The sequence below is a fragment of the Bos taurus genome, chromosome 1 (assembly GCF_002263795.3).
Source record: "Bos taurus isolate L1 Dominette 01449 registration number 42190680 breed Hereford chromosome 1, ARS-UCD2.0, whole genome shotgun sequence".
Classification (NCBI taxonomy): domain Eukaryota; kingdom Metazoa; phylum Chordata; class Mammalia; order Artiodactyla; family Bovidae; genus Bos; species Bos taurus.
Genome location: NC_037328.1, coordinates 151,247,275 through 151,260,381, shown reverse-complemented (window position 1 = coordinate 151,260,381; position 13,107 = coordinate 151,247,275).

Sequence of the window (13,107 nt, the reverse complement as noted above, 5' to 3'; positions counted from 1 at the left end):
TATCTTTGCTTTTTAACACACTAGGTTTGTCATAGAAATTGATCCTGGTTCTTCTGCCTTTTCTAAAGCCAGCTTGTACATCTGGAAGTTCTCGGTTCATATACAGCTAAAGCCTAGCTTCAAGTATTTTGAGCATTACCTTGCTGGCATGTGAAATGAGCACAAATGTACAGTAGTTTGAGCATTTTTTGGCGTTGCCTTTCTTTGGGGTTGGAGTAAAAATTGGCCTTTTCCAGTTCTGTGGCCACTGCTGAGTTTTCCTTATTTGTTGACATATTAATACGGCACTTCAACATCATCTTTCAGGGTGCTTCAGCTAGAGGTATAGAAATTGTTGATACTGGATTTAGGGTAATGGTCTCTATGAGGGGTGTTTGTGATTTTGCACCTAAAGGACATTTGGTGGGGTGTGGGGATATTTTTGGTTGTCATATCTTGGGGCGCTGATGGCTGAGCCACCTGGAGCCTTCCTGCTGCTTGGAACACAGATGCGGTAACTGGGGCACCGCCTGGACCGAGAGACAAGGCCCTAACCATAGGGGCGGCCAAGGGGAAGGATGATGGAGCTTGGGGGAGCTGAGCTAGATGGCTTCTACCGGGCTTTTCAGGAGAGGGATGCCCCCTTTCACTCTGTTTGAACCACTGTTACTTTAGCAGTGGGCTTCTCTGATGGCTCAGTGGTAATCTGCCTGCTAATGCAGGATGCGTGGGTTCGATCCCTGGGTCAGGAAGATCCTCTGGAGAAGGGAATGGGTACCCACTCCAGTATTCTTGCCTGGGAAATCCCATGGGCAGAGGGGCCTGTTGGGCTACAGTCCCTGGGGTCACAAAAGAGTCAGACACGACTCAGTAACTGAACACCACCAATCATAGCAAATCCTAACTGATAGATAGAACATGCTCATCCACTCTTTGACTTGCAGATTTTTAACATCTAAAACTCTGGGGGCTAAAATGGAGGCGAACTACCTGGAGGAGAGCGGCAGCCCACCCGCAAGATGCCCAGGATGCAGACACGCTAGGAAGGGCGGGGTCTCACCCAGACCCGGGTCCTCTGTCTCGCGTGTGTACCTTTGTCACAATCTGGAAAGGCCCATCTCTTGGATCACTCAGGAGAAACTCTTGACATGCATGGCGTGCCCGCCAGGTGTGAGGCACAGTCTGAGGCACCCCAGAGATGCTGTAAGGTGAGCACTGATGCTCGGTGTAACCTGGCCTGCAGGGGACTTAGGGATTCTTAGAAGGGGAGGGGACATCTCAAGTTAGAGGAGCAGGAAGAACACAAAAACAGAGGAGGGTCCTGGGACGCTTGCATCCTCGCAGTCTCAGGCTCTTAATGAACCAGGTCCTTGGTTGGCCCTGCAGACACGACGACAGTGCAGACATCTCCATGGTGGTCCAGGCTCACTCGGGTCCTGCTTTCCCCCTGAAGATCCTGGGGCATCTGTTCCCTCATCCCAGTGTCTCTGTTTCTGAAAGTCTTGGGAGGAGAGAGAGATGGAGGAGGGTGCTCTTGGCCCCTCTGAAGAGGTCTTGCTGCTCTGTAATTACAGTGTGCCCCCAGCCTCCACGCTCTGGCCCTTCCTCCCACGGGGGACCCCCAGCTGCAGCAAACAGGGCTGGCTCATCCTCTTCCCTGTGCCCTGGCCCCACCCGTGTGCTCCTGCACCCTGCTCATCACCCCTCCCCCACCTCAGCTCCCCTTTGCTTCTCCTTCTGAGAGGTCACGCCCTCCCAGTCCACAGAGGAGAGGCGGCCCCATCTCTGTGGTCCCAGCTGATCCCGGGAGGGTAAGGACCCCTCTCTAGACACAGTGTGTAGGCACGAGAAAGAACCAGGACTCAGACCCAAGCCTTCTGATTCCAGGACGCTCTATCCCTCCATGGACCACGGTTCCCTTGGACACAAAACATCTGATAGAAATATAGAAATACAGAAAATACCTATATAGAACAACCAAGCTTTCAGATGGCTTCATTATTTCTTTTTAGTGTAGAATAAAGTCTAGGTTTTATTTTTTTGGGGGGGTAATGACAGTATAATAAAATGCTATGACTAAGCACTGAGTCATACTCATTTAAAATAAGTTTCTTCAGCAGAGCTAATTAGCAATGCTAAAATTACCTGCCGTGTTCTCCTCAGTGACCAAGAGGTTGGAAACACCAAGTTCCCCAGCAGGAGTCCGAGACTTAATAAAATATCCTTTAAGAGGAAAAGTCCGTTCTCAAAAAAGTGTAGACCCAACAGCGGGGAAACAAAGACCAACTCTAAATGATAGAAGTGCTTCTCTGTGGGGCTGGGGAAACAGAAGACTCTGGAGTTTTCTTTAAAGACAGAAAGGAGCACTGTTTCTGCAGAGCTGGCAGAGGGCTGGCTGCGACGGTTACATAAGCAAAGGAATGCTCTGCCTGGGTGATTAGATGTATTACTTTGCTCTCGAGAAATAATGGGAATTACCCACTTAATGCCTGGCACACGGTGCTGCTAACATACCAATTAATGACTAATTAGGAAGATTTTTCAGACCATTAGGTTCTGGAAGAAAGCCCCTGTTTGAGATTCATCACTTAAGTCTCTTCTCTTTTCCTTCCTGCAGTTTTCAGCTCAGCGGGCTTCCCCAGTGAGTGTGGTCTGGTTTGCAAGGACCCCGTGGCTCCTTCATTCACTTATTTAGTTAAAGCAGCTGGTGTAAAGCAGGCTGCACTGACCCTGGTCATCTCCAAGCTGAGGGAGCAAAATGTTAATGCTGTCTCCCACTGTGAGAGGGACTTCCATCTAACCACCTCCCTTCCTGAATTCTTGAATGTGAAACACAAGTAAGCCAGGAAGGAAGAGGAGATGATGCCTCTTTTTGGAAGAGAGAGGAAAGGTCAGCTTGGGTTCCTTTGCTCCATTTCCTAGGACCCTGGGATCCCACCTACCTCCGCAGCTTCAGGTTGGAAGGATGGAGACCAGGGATCAGTCTAGGAGCCTTTGCGCAGTGATGAGGGGGCCCCTGTGGGCCCCAGGGGTGGAGGAGAAGCAGGAAAAGGGAAAATTGAAAGTGATTCCCAGTTTTCTGATGTTGAGAAAGGAAGAAATACTGATGGGTGACCAGCAACCAGCCAGTTATGGATGGGCAAGAATTTCCTGTGCTTTAGGGAGCAATCCTCAACATGTTCACTGAGTCCAAAACATCCACGAAGCACATTTCAGCCTGTGTCCTAGGCTCTGGGACACAGTGATGACTAGGAAATTGCTGTCCTCATGAAATTCATAGTTTTAGATAGGGCTTCTCCGTCTCAGCCTTATTGACACTTTGGACCTAATAGTTCTCTTATGGGGCTGTCTGTGCATCGTAGAATGTTTAGCAGCACCCCTGGCCTCTACCTGCTAGATGCCTGTAGCATCCTTGGTCATTCATGAGATTCAAGACGGTCTCCAGACCGGGACAACCGGCCCCTGGGAGGACATCAACCCCCGCTGAGAACAATTGGTCTAACAGAAAAGCCGGATGATAAACAAAACAAGTGAAAACACATGTGCTAAACTACAGAGAGAGATAAAACAAGGGTGGTTGGGGGAGGGGGCCTGGCAGATCTTACTGAGAAGTGACACTTGAACAAAGCCCTCAAGGAGGAGGAAGCAATGCTGGGCAACTGCTTTCAGGGTGAAGGGGCAAGGGATGTGCAGAGCGATTATCAGCAAAGGGAGGAGGTTGCTCAGCTGGAAGAGAGGGTGGTGAAGGAGCACGTGGAGACCAGACAGAGGCAACCGGCTTCATGGTGCTGGAGGGGTGGGACTTCACTGTGATGGATGGGGGCCTCAGCGAGGTCAGCAGAGGGAGGGATGGGACCAGCACTGATTGGATACAGGTCTGCAGCCAGACCACCTGACCTGCCTCTTGAGAAACCTGTATGCAGTTCAAGAAGCAACAGTTAGAACTGGACATGGAACAACAGACTGGTTCCAAAGAGGGAAAGGAGTACATCAAGGCTGTATATTGTCACCCTGGTTGTTTAACTTATATGCAGAGTACATCATGAGAAACATTGGGCTGGAAGATGCACAAGCTGGAATCAAGATTGCCGGGAGCAATACCAATAACCTCAGATATGCAGATGACACCACCCTTATGGCAGAAAGTGAAGAAGAACTAAAGAGCCTCTTGATAAAAGTGAAAGTGGAGAGTGAAAAAGTTGGCTTAAACTCAACATTCAGAAAACGAAGATCATGGCATCTGGTCCCATCACTTCATGGCAAATAGATGGGAAAACAGTGGAAACAGTGACACTTTATTTTGGGGGGCTCCGAAATCACTGCAGATGGTGACTGCAGCCATGAAATTAAAAGGCGCTTTCTCCTTGGAAGAAAAGTTATGACCAACCTAGACAGCGTATTAAAAGGCAGAGACATTACTTTCCTAACAAAGGTCTGTCTAGTAAAAGCTATGGTTTTTCCAGTGGTTATGTATGGATGTGAGAGTTGGACTATAAAGAAAGCTGAACGCCAAAGAATTGATGCTTTTGAACTGTGGTGTTGGAGAAGACTTTTGAGAGTCCCTTGGACTGCAAGGAGATCCAACCAGTCCATCCTAAAATAAATCAGTCCTGAAAATTCACTGGAAGGACTGATGTTGAAGCTGAAACTCCAATACTTTGGCCACCTGATGCAAAGAGCTGACTCATTTGAAAAGACCCTGATGCTGGGAAAGATTGAAGGCAAGAGGAGAAGGGGACAACAGTGGATGAGATGGTTGGATGGCATCACCGACTCCATGGACTTGAGTTTGAACAAGCTCCAGGAGATGGTGAAGGACAGGGAAGCCTGGTGTGCTGCAGTCCATGGGGTCACAAACAGTTGGACAAGTCTGAGCGACTGAACTGAACAGAGCCTGTTTCCTTGTGGTTGTAGAACTGAGGTCCGGTTTCCTCATATCCACCAGCAGGAGGCTGCCCAAGCTCCTAGAGGCCTGTCTCTGGTCATTGTATCTCAGAGACAAGAAAACCAGGATGAATCCTTCTCATTCTTGCACCTCTGACTCTCCATCTGTTGCATCTCTCCTCTGCTTCCAGTCGGAGAAAGTTCTCTGCTTTTGAGGACTCATGCAATTAGCCTGGGCTCACCCAGATAAGCCAGGATAATCTCTTTATTTTAAAATGTGAACCTTAATCACATCTCTTGTGCCACATAACATGACGTATGCACGAGTTCCAGGGATTACAATTATTCTGCCTATTGCATCTCTGAAACAAAGGGCATGGTTTTATTCATGTGATGAGGCGTTTATAAAGTGAACCCTGGGGAGGGCTTGGCTGGGTGTGCCTCGCTTAGCTCTTTTTTTTTTTGACATTGGCTTTTCCCCATGACAAGGTGTATGTTCACAACAGTGAACATCTATTGAGCACCCATGCTCTATGCAAGGCCAGGAGTTCAGGGTTCCCCTCACCGTCTCAGCCTAGGTTTCTGAAGAGGAAAATGGGAGAGCCAGGCTCAGTCTACACTTGGCCACACCAGGAGGCAAGTCCTGTTCTTCCCTGAGATCCTTCTCTTCCTGGGCAGCCCCCTCAGGCACCCAGAGTTTTTTGTTTACTTCCACTGGGAAACGCTGGCCTTGGGACATCCCGATGCCAGTGTTCTGCTGTTACGGAGATGCTGGCGTGTCAAGAGGAAGGAAGGAATTTCAACAATGAGCAGAGTGCCGGGGCCCGTGGAGGAGCCAGTGGTGGAAATGGTTCAAGTGAAGGGGATGCTGGACATCCGAGACAGGCCTCAGGATGCAGAGGTTGAGGGGGGACTGCAAGGCCCGGGAAAGGTGAGGGCTGAGAAGGGACGATGAGAAAAGGTGACATGAGCTGCCCTGGGCACCGAGGGCGACTCACTGTGTCATCTGTGAAGATGACGTGGATCAAACATTCCATAGCAACCAGGCTGAGAAAAGGCCAGGTGCACGTAGGTGTGGGGAGCGCCAAGTACTGAGCGGAGTGGAGCTCAGCACGGAGCCTCACTGTTTCATTTTAACAAGGCTCTCCCATCAGCAGCCATCCAGAGGGGTGGACCGTTTAGAGGGGAGAAGCACCTTCAGATAGCACTGATGTAATTATGCTCCTGACCTCTCTGGAGCCCAGTACGCTGTAAACACTCAGCAAACCTTGCATCCGGTTTCCATTTATAGGAAGTTTATATTTGATCTCATTCATCTAAGTTCTAGAAAAGGAAAGCCAAGCTTGCAGTGTCAGAGAGCCATTCAGCGGTTGCCTAGGGCCAGGAGTGGGATAGACTGCAAAGGCATATGAGAAAATTGGGGGGATTATCAGACCATTTCATACATTTACTGTGGTGCTGATTATGTGCTTCTATCTGCCAAAGCTCATTGAACTATACAAACAAAATACATACATTTGTTTGTAAATTACACATTCATAATATAGATTAAAGGGCTTCCCTGGTGGCTCAGTGGTAAACAGTACACCTGCTATGCAGAAGACAAGGGTTCAAGTCATGGATTCTCTTCCTGGGTCAGGAAGAGCCCTTGGAGAAGGGAATGGAAACCCAGTCTGGTATTCCTGCCTGGAAAATTCCATGGACAGAGGAGCCTGGTGGGTTACAGTCCATGAGGTTGCAAAGAGTCAGACACGACTGAGCGACTAAACAACAGCATTAATTGAACAGTCAAAGTGGAGAGTGCTTGGGAGAAGGAGCTTCACAGGATCGAGATGGATTTAGATCTTGCCACTGATGAGTGTGCTGGGCCTGAGGCACGTGCCTGGGCCTCCGTGGTCCTGCTTTTTCCCACTATTGGGAATTGATTGAATTTTTCCCACTGGGAAAAATGGGAAAAGATTGAAGCAGGATCTCACATCCCACCCCATGGGCTGTGCAGATGAACTCACTGGTCATCACGTGGCTCTTAGAACTGACGACCAAGGGTGGTGTAAGTGCTGAGTGGCAGACTTGCTTGTAATCATGGGCTCGTCAGGTCAGGTGGCTATTAAGTCACCACCCAAGTAAAGATGAAGGATTAGATGTGGTTTCTGGTGCTTTAATCTGATGCTGGTTGAGTGTGTGCACAACAGTTTTTCTTTGAAGGATGAAAAATAAGCAAAGTCAGGGAAACGCGAGTTTCTTTTTAGACTCCAATGGTTCATTTCCTCGCAATAATGGGCAGGGTGGTGAGCTACGCTGAGGGTTTCCTAAAGGGCCTTGGGCAGATCTGGCCAAGCTCCTTTTAATTTTCTGTTGCCTGTTTCCCCACGTGAACAATCAAAGAGCCAGTAGCCTGATTGTACACATGTGCTGAATGTAAGTTGGAGCATATCCTTCTTCGGTGTCTTTGCTTTGGCAGAATTAATTAAAACAGGATTAGATTTAAATAACAAGTGTAATGACTCTTGCGGTCTGTAGTGAGTTTTTGTGTTATCATCTCCATGACTTAGGTTTTATTCTTTAAATATGTGTTTTTTCCCCTTAGAAACTCCGAGTCAACGCCATCATTTCTCATTTACATGTAACTTGTGGCTCAGCTGGTAAAGAATCCACCTGCAATGTGGGAGACCTGGGTTCGGTTCCTGGGTCGGGAAGATCCCCTGGAGAAGGGAGAGGCTACCCACTCCAGTATTTCAGCCTGGAGAATTCGGTCCATGGGGTCACAAAGAGTCGGACACGCCTGATCACAGCACACACACATACATGCTCTATCATGACGGGACCCATGGCAGGACTAACTCCTAGGATCACTCTGAAGCACTGATGGGCAGTGATGTGTGGAGGCGTTGGCAGTAAACGTAACTTTGGGTAAAACAACAATCTGCAGTTTCTGTTGTCATTGTCGCGGGAACAGCACACAGCCCATGGCGGCTGCCTGCCTGCCTGTTGGGAGGAAAAGCTAATGACAATAAAAATGTCCTTTACTACTTAGGCCCTTGGGTCCCGGTAAGGAGCCGCACCTCCCTGACTTGGTCCATGACCTCTCCTCTGTGCCTCCCCGCCTTCTCGGGCCTCCATCCCTCCTCCTTCTGGGGTCCAGAAGATAGAGCTAGGCTTCCCTGGTCTTGGTCTCCCAGCCCTGGAACCCCAGGTGTGACAGCACTATAGCAGAGACACATCTAAGAGTGGCCGAATCGTCTTCTCAGAGACAGCGGTATTTACACCGTATGATGTGTCTCAGGAGATAAAGGGAACCTCGTGTCCTGTGGGAGGCCAAGGAGGCGGCTGCACCGGTGTCCTCAGCATCTCACTGAGTGCCACTGGGATATAAACTGCTTACAGCCCCAAATGTAAGAAGTGACTCACAGGCTGTCCTCTGCGAGGTGGCACAGGCAAGCACAGAGAGGGTGCTGGCCTTTGTCCCTGGAATGGTGCTGAAGCCCCAAAAGCAGACCAAAGCAGAGTCAACTAGGGCACTTTAATAACCCGAGGTCGCCGGGAGAAATGAAGGTGGTGCCTGATGAGGAGGCAGGCAGGATGCTGCAGCTGTGTTGCCCTGGCAACGGTGCCCCGGCCAATCCCAGGCCTAGCTCAGGCTCGCCTTCTGAATGAAGCGCTTTCTCTAACATCCTCCATGGTTTTGATACACCACCCATGTGAGCATCTATTTGTTGCAACAAATTTAAATAGAATCTCTTTTCTGAAGAAGGAGAGAGGTAATAACAGAGAAAGACAGACAGATGGAGAGAAGCACTTCCGGTAAAGTTGGTGACATTAGGAAAAGGCACATTTCTCTTGGGACAGATTTGCTGCTGGGAGTAGGCTGGCTTGTGTCTCTCCTGGCGCCTCTTCTGCTCCAAGCATGGCCTCAGCAGGTTTGACAAAACCAGCCCAGAGTTAAAGCTACCTCCCGCCCACTGCACCTGAGATGGTCTCCCCTCTGTCACAGGGCTACCATGTGCTACAGTTGTACAGGTTGCACACTGCACCAGGAAGCCAAAGGAGAGTTACAGGAGGCTGGGCTCAGGGGCTTGAGCCCATTTCACATGAGCCCCAATAAGCATCAGAGTCTCCCTGGAGAAAGGGGAACCTTCCCCAACTGGGGACAAAGGCACCAGCAGCAACCCATTCCCTCCTGCACTTTTCACTTTGCAATTAGGAGACTGGGGAGGCTCTTAAGAGCTATTTATATACCGTGGTGACTTCCCATCTTCCACCTCCTCCCTTTGAAGCAGAAGATGTGGTGATTCCAAGTGAATCTTGGGGTTTGTGTGGACACCAAGAGGGTCCTTGCCTGCCCTTTTTGCAGTTGATGTGCAAAGCTGCAGTGTCCTGTGGGTGATAAGGATATTAGAAGCTCAGCTCTGCCACCCTGAGCTGATGCCTCAGATAAAACTTCAGCCCCAGAGCCTCAGTTTAGTCATCTGTACAATGCGGGGAGGTGGTAATAATACCAACTTTAAAGGGTTGTTGCTGCTGCTGCTGCTAAGTCACTTCAGTTGTGTCCGATTCTGTGCGACCCCATAGATGGCAGCCCACCAGGCTCCCCCGTCCCTGGGATTCTCCAGGCAAGAACACTGGAGTGGGTTGCCATTTCCTTCTCCAATGCATGAAAGTGAAAAGTGAAAGTGAAGTCGCTCAGTCGTGTACGACACTTCTCGACCCCATGGACTGCAGCCTACCAGGCTCCGCCGTCCATGGGATTTTCCAGGCAAGAATACTGGAGTGGGGTGCCATAAAGGGTTGTTACGAGGGTTCAAAGAGATAAAATATATGAAGCGCATAAAAGTAAGTGAGTGTGTGTGTATGTGCTTATGTCTGTGAGTGTGTGTGCAGAGCCTGACTCCCCAGGGTGGGGTGAAGGTCCACATGCCATTGGGAGGCTGAGAGGAGCAAGATGAGGTCTCTCTCTGTCTCTGTGTTGTTGTTCAGTCACTAAATTGTGTCCAACTCTGCAACCCTACAGACTGCAACGCTTCAGGCTCCTCTATCCTTCACTCTCTCCTAGAGTTTGCTCAGAGTCATCCATTGAGTCGGTGATGCCATCCAACCATCTCATCCTCTGTCGTCCCCTTCTCCTCCTGCCCCCAATCTCCCAGCATCGGGTCTTTTTCAATGAGTCAGCTCTTCGAATTAGGTGGCCAAAGTATTGGCACTTCAGTTTTAGCATCAGTCCTTCCAATAAATATTCAGGGTTGGTTTCCTTTAGGATTTACTGGTTTGATTTAATTTATAGTGTATGCCTATTGTGTTTTAAGAAATCCTTCCACCCCCAAGTTAGAATATTCATCTCACTTTTCTAGTACAAACTTTGCTATTGGAATTTCAGACTCTAAGCTCTTTGGAGTGGTGTGGATAGTGTGAGAAAATGGCACAGTTTCTTTTCCTCCACATGGAAAAGCATTTTTTCTCTACCTCCATTCACACAATCCCTATTTTCTTCATCAGTAAAAGGATTAAGAAATTGCTCTTTGGGAAACCAGAACAGGCAGGGACCCTTTGAAAAATTTTCTCATCATCTCCTACAGTTGAACATTCACCCCAGGCACATATCAAGAAGAAACTCCTGCCTGAATTGATCAGAAACGTGCAGAAGAATCTTTTGAGTCAACACTGTTAGGAATAGCAAAAACCTAGAAATAACCCACTGCCCACCAGCCAGACAGTAGATGAACAAATTGTGGCAGAATCATATAACAGGATGTGATAGAATGGTGAGAAAGAGTTAACCACAACCCACCACCAGAGGAGTATATCTGGGCAACTTAAAACACTGAGTGAAAAATGTGAATCCCAGAAAACTCCGTTCAACTTGACAACCTTTGGTCAAAGTGAAGAACAACTAAAACTAGAAAGTATGTTTTCAGGAATATGAGTGTATAATACAATTATGTGTGTGCATGTGTTTTTAAGGTAAAAAACACCCACGGCTCTCAGGATTTATGCTCCTCTAAAGGGGGAGGGACATGTCAGTGGATGTGAGTTCTTTTTACTACTCTGAACCTCATGATCCGTGGGGAGCTCACTGGGGTTCATTATAATACCACACACGCTGTAGATCTATCCATGCATGTCCAATGTTGAGAGGCTGACAGCCCGTTTCTATGAAGCTGAGATTGGAGAGGGATTGAGGGAGAGAGAGAGAGACAGAGGGCGAAGTATCGGGGACTGGTTTTCTCTAAGTGATCCTTCCCGAATGGTCCCTCTCTGGTCCCGGCCTGGCCTGGGGACAGACAGGAAGGGAGAGCTGTCAGTTTCATAACCATCAGTGATAAACATAAGCCAAAGCCACTGTGTCCTGAGCAGAGTTTGTGGGCTAATCTTTGAGACAGGGCATTATAATTCTATAGAAAGAGGACATGCTGGGAAAGATTGCAGGTGGGAGGAGAAGGGGACGACAGAGGATGAGATGGTTGGATGGCATTGCCTACTCAACGGACACAAGTTTGAGTAACTCTGGGAGTTGGTGATGGACAGGGAGGCCTGCGGTCCATGGGGTCGCAAAGAGTCGGACACAACTGAATGACTGAACTGAACTGAACTGAGGAAGAGGACGTGGGGCCTCCAGGTGGCTCAGTGGTAAAGAATCTGCCCTCAAGGAAGGAAACGTAGGTACCATCCCTGGGTGGGGAAGATCCCCTGGAGGAGGGCATGGCAATTCACTCCATCCAGTATTCTTGCCTGGAGAATCCTATGGACAGAGGAGCCTGGTGGGCTGCAGTCTTTGGGGGTCACAAAGAGTCAGACACAAATGAAGCTACTAAGCACTCACAAACAAGAGGACACAAACAGCAGCTCAGAGGTTTCCTCAAGAGGAAAAGAAATATGGTTTTGAAAGAGTTCAGAACGTGCCACCCCAAAACATGCCACTGTATGATGCTTTTGAACTGTGGTGTTGGAGAAGACTCTGGAGAGTCCCTTGGGCTGTAAGGAGATCCAACCAGTCCATTCTAAAGGAGATCATGAATGTTCATTGGAAGGACTGATGTTGAAGCTGAAACTCCAATACTTTGGTCACCTAATGCAAAGAGCTGACTCACTGGAAAAGACCCTGATGCTGGGAAAGATTGAAGGCAGGATGAAAAGGGGACGACAGAGGATGAGATGGTTGGATGGCATCACCGACTCGATGGACTTGAGTTTGAACAAACTCCAGGAGATGGTGAAGGACAGGGAGGCCTGGTGTGCTGCAGTCCATGGGGTCGCAAAGAATCAGACAGGACTGAGCGACTGAACTGATCTGAACAGATCATACTGATGACTTTGAACTGCAACCACTGGGAAAACAGTCACCACAGGAAGAGACCTCCTCTGAACTCTCCGCGTCTGCCTAAAGAGAGATTCTCCGAAAAGAACTCAATTGTTCTATATCCCCTCCAGGAGCGCTATGAGCAGGGAAGATCCACCCTTATCCAGGGTGGAGACCAGGAGTCGGCACACGCCCCGACAGACGTCCTCAGTGACTCTCCCCTCTCCCATCTGCACCTCTCAGGGTGCCTTCACCTTTCCCGAGTCCTCTGCTGGTCTCTGAACCATGTCTTCCCCGGCTTCTTTTATTGAGATGGTATATAAGCACTCACATTGCATCAGTTTATTTAGTATTAGCCCCTACCCCCACCGTGATGCTCTCATGCATATAATAATAAAAATAAATATTAAACACCTTTTCTGCTCTCAGTCTGACTGCTTTGGATTGATTTCAGAGCCCCAGCTATCACACCTAGAAGGGTGGAGGGTAAGTTTTTCCTGCCTTATAGTTCATGGAGTATCACTGTATGACTACAATTCAAAGCTGCTTACTTCAAACACAAAAAAGCTCCCATTCAGTTAGGTTGGTTGGTGGTTTAGTTGCTAAGTTTTGTCTGACTCTTTGGGACCCTACGGACTGTAGCCCGCCAGGCCCTTCTGTCCATGGGATTCTCCAGGCAAGAATACTGAAGTGGTAGCTATCCCCTCCTCCAGGGGATCTTCTTGACCCAGGGATTGAACCTAGGTCTCCGGCATTGCAGGCTGATTCTTTACCAACGGAGCCACCAAGGAAGCCCCTTAGTAAAAGGAGAAAAATGAGTATTTCTGCTGCATTAACCTTGTACCTGCCTGGGACCACGCTGGGGGGTTTGGGAGGTTGTCCCACTTAAACCACAGGACAAGCTCCACCCTTATGACCCTCCTGGCTGGTATCCCCACTGTCTGTGTGTTCAT